The 4322-nt window shown below is 39.9% G+C and overlaps 1 long non-coding RNA gene across 1 annotated transcript; it reads left to right on the top strand.

Annotated features, from left to right (window-relative positions):
- The first annotated feature begins 934 nt into the window (after window positions 1-934).
- Window positions 935-3696, top strand: LOC139060443 (uncharacterized). Its single transcript, XR_011514821.1, has 3 exons — window positions 935-975; window positions 2097-2159; window positions 3521-3696. It is a non-coding gene; the product is annotated as an uncharacterized lncRNA (long non-coding RNA).
- Window positions 3697-4322: the final 626 nt, after the last annotated feature.

The following is a 4322-nucleotide window of genomic DNA, read 5'->3' as shown; positions in this document are numbered from 1 at the left end:
CTTAGTGTGATCATCACTAACTTCACATTGTGGTCACAAATTTCATGCTTTTTCATTCTTTAAAAACTGATTTCCATAGGTTTGAGCGTTGTGGATTCTGAGTCATCACTAAATGCATTTGACTATTTGACGCCGCTAATGAGACCGATGCGCCGTATAGAAAAGCCTACTTCTCTGAGCATATTAGAGAACAACGTCATTATCTCTAGTGCTGGCTCTAGTCCATGGCTTCCTTTGGTCGCGGATGTCTGCTGCACATCAGCCGGTTTGGTTGTTTCCATGTTCGCAGTAAAACCTGAAATTGTTGTCAATGAATCTACCTGACAAGCCAGCTTTGATAAGCATATTTCATGCCTATCTACAAATGGTTTCTCGCCTTGTGTTGCTGTCACCTGTTGTCGCTAGCCTAGGCAGGAAATTAAATAATTTCAAAGCGGTTGAATGGCGGGTGCATCGGAAATACAGAAGGAAATATATATATTTGGTCGAGAGGAAGTAATGATGCTGTGATTGAATCGTTGCTCGGTTCAAGCTGCTATACACTCAGTGTCATTTGACAAAGGTAAGGACTCAAGGCAAACATGTGCCAGCAGCCCAGTGATGCACGCTCGCGCTCTCTAATTAGATAAAATGAAAAATCGCTGGACGTCAGGAGCAATAACCCAATTTACCCTTCGGAATTGTTAGTTTTTTTCAAGGTGCAGTACTGACGCATGGAAGATTTCTTTCTTTCTTTACTTGCTTTCCTATATTTCATGAACGTCCCTTTTGAAATGACTGCTGTTGCTGTAGGAATGTCAAATATAGACCACAGAAACATCCCTCATTAGTGCATTTTTGTATTTTCAGTTATATTTTTCGACACAGCTGCAAAAACAAAGAACCCCACATAGATTTTGCTGTATATAAGGGAGAGCTCAACCTCTTTACTTTCACCGAGCAACGTTTTAGACTCAGGCTTCCACAGGCACATAGGTGAGCATAACACTCTTCCTTGTTTAATTTTGTTCAATATATTTACGTGGGCTCTTCATGGTACCTAAGCTGCATTCACAGTGCAGCCCCTAGGTTTACTAGTTTAGATAAATATTTTCTCGGAAATTGACGAAAATTTCCCATTGTACATTTCTTTAAAACAAATGAAACTTTCATGGTTTCCATAAAAAACCTTGTGTTTGACAAATGTTCTGACTAAATTTAACGAAATGTAAATTTATATTGCGACCAGTGAGACTCAATTTCAAAGCTTCTATACAAAATGGCTGCGTTCACCAGAGTATTACTTGAAGGTGTATGACTTTGTTAATATTTTTATAAAAGAAAAAAAAAGACACCGAATGGTCAAAACTATTGTGCGCTCCGCTCCATTTGGGAACGATATTTCTTTAGATTTGGATGAATTTCGAAAGACTTACAGGGAGTGTGATAGAGAAGCATATTGACGCCTACACCTGGGACAGTGGTCTCATACGATTAAAAAAGTGGTTGCGATGAAACAGAACTAGTAAAAGCGAATACAATATATTACGTTTATTACTCCAACAAAGTAGAAATTAGTATCATGACTTGAAAACAGCAATCCTAGTTTAAGCTCTATTTGTCTAATTCAAAGATCAAAGAGGCTGAAACTACAAGTTTGCATGCGAGGTTGTAGAACACCACCATCTGCTTTATATCATGTGAAGTAGGATGCCACGGGAAAGGGGTTGGTCTGTATGTAAAATAATTATATATTTAATCTTATTTTTAGCTTTTTACGGGACTCCATTATTGCAAATACGATACAGCTGTAAGCGCATAGCCTAGAAGTTTTGTAAAATGGAAGCCAGTGCAGTTTACCTGTTCAACTCACACGTTTCACTTAACAAAACACGCTGCACGGCTAGTTGCAGATGCATAATTTTTCTTTCATACGACAGTAGTCCAGCGCCACTGTTTAGTCGGGGACACAGAAAAGCTCGACTGGACGGGTGCATCCCGTCAGCGGCCATTCGGACAAGTCTTCCTTTGTCTTCGTCTGAAAAAGAAGCGCTGATGGACTACTTTCGTATGAAAACAAATTAACTACTTTTGTTACACCACATCTTTTTCTGCAGCGCAAAGCAACATGAACCGCCTGTTTCGAGTGGACCTTCTGGAGGTTCTCGCAATCCTAATTGGTAAAAATTGCCTATTGTATTCATATTTTGTTTATTCTTCAAACTAAGGGGGAACACGTTCTTGCACTACATTTGCGAACCCGCAACATCTTCCTGTGATTTTAGATAGATGAAGGACGAGTAAAAATTTTTGAACGTGTTGATGCTCATCCTTGAGCCACTTAAAGAAAAGAAAGGATTAACATTTTCCACTAAGACATCATGAACCGATATAACTCAGAGAATAATCGAACAACGCGACCACTCCCGTTTCAATGAACCTCGAGGACTACAAGAACAATAAGAAGCATGCTTACAATCACCTATGCTATATGAATCAAATGCTTTGCTGGACGCATGCAGGGGCGCTGTTTTTTGAAGTAATACTTCTAATGCGAAAACAATGTACACTAATAAACATTATTGTATCCTTTTGAACGTTATAGCGATGTGAGCAATCATGTTCAATAAACAAATTCTCGCTTTTCATGCAATTTCCTAGTGACATATTCCAAGAATTTTTCCAGCGGCGTCGCATATGGTTGGGTTATATTTAGTGCAACATTATTGGGGGATCATTGATCACTGATAAGACTTTGCAATTAAAAGAAGTATGCCGAAATTATGGCGTACATTTCTAATAAACATATTACATAAACCTCAACCACTACCACTGAACTTACAATGTAAGCAACGTACAAATATAAATCTCACAGTTGCGGCACAGTTTAGGCTACTATTCACGTTGAGTTTGACTCTTCGATCGGCCATCATACTAAGCAATACATGGCGAAGAAAAGAATCTTGTGCTGCTGTATGCATGGAATCAAACTATACTGGAGCAGACATACTCATTATTAGCTTAAGGCCCTCAAGCTTTTTGTATCCGACCACTCTTCGTTGTCGAATTTACTGTACATACCTTAATATAGGCATAATGTGAAATAAAGTGTAGCTAAAAGTGAAATACGAGAAAAGTGTGCGCCCTTTTGTGAATTCACCCACCGCTTTTGGTGGTGTCTACGTCTTAACACTAAGTGAGCGCCTACGGCATTGCGAGAACTCTTTGTCTCGTGGCACGCTGTGAGCTAGACAAACACCCAGTGGCCCTTCTGTTCGGCGAAAATTTATTTGGTGTCTCTTAGATAGGCTGTGTCCTTGCAGTGAAGGTAAAAATTAGGCCTCAGCTGTGATCCTGATGATCTGTATATAGAGTCGTGCTTAATGCTTCCTATGACAAGCGAACGTTTGTGTTAAAATTCTTCCTTCCGAAATATGTATGCAGCTTTTCATTTTTACAAGAAATTACACCGGATCTTTAAGAGCGGTTATCGTTAAAAATGCCGTTATTATAATTCACATAGCTTTCTTCTGCGTTTCAGCTTTGATCGTCATGGTTCCGGATGAAGCTTTTTGCATCTTCGGTGGTGTTGGAGGAATCGGCGCTCCCGATATGTCGGGCAAGAAGTGAATTACTGCGCGTCCTGAATCAAAATATTCCATCCCTCTCATGCGCTTCATGACCGCTACGCCTGCAATAAAATGCCTCTTCAAGATATTGTTGTGTACACATTCATTTCTTATATAAGACGCACAGCTTGCTAGATATGACTAAAGGAAGGACGCGAGTTGTTCTGTGCAATTTACGAAGTCGCTATCACCACGCTGTGGTCCGTGTTCCTGGAAACGGACGTTGTGAAGAGGAGACGCAGTGTCCTTTCGTTTCGAAATAAGGCCACCAGACGGAGATAAGTCTGTTTGGCTGGGTTGAATTTTTCGCTGTCTAAATATTCCGCATTTAATTCATTATGCAAGATACGTCCCCGTAAGCATCATGACATCATTGAGCACATTGATTGCAGGTATTGTTTGGGATGCGTTTACAAATTTTCTTATAGTAATTCCCTTGGTCCGCCTTTTTCTCCTCGCTCATGAGAGAGCGAGTTTTTCGACTTTCAGTCTTGAAGTTTAGATACGAAAATTTATGCAAAACATTGGAGATTCAATGTTTAAAATCTGCGTGACGCCTAAAGTTGGACATATCGCACCTGTCGGTCTGGCAAAGCAGGGACTTGGCTGGGGCCGCAAGATTTTGAATTGTATAGCAATACAAAAATACGAAACAAAGTGTACTGTCGCACATTCGCCACCATTATTAGGATGAAATATTATTACGCGCATTTT

The sequence above is a fragment of the Dermacentor albipictus genome, chromosome 5, assembly GCF_038994185.2.
Source record: "Dermacentor albipictus isolate Rhodes 1998 colony chromosome 5, USDA_Dalb.pri_finalv2, whole genome shotgun sequence".
Taxonomy (NCBI): Eukaryota; Metazoa; Arthropoda; class Arachnida; order Ixodida; family Ixodidae; genus Dermacentor; species Dermacentor albipictus.
The sequence above is the reverse complement of the archived record's forward strand: the minus strand, read 5'-3'. Positions and strand labels throughout refer to the sequence as shown.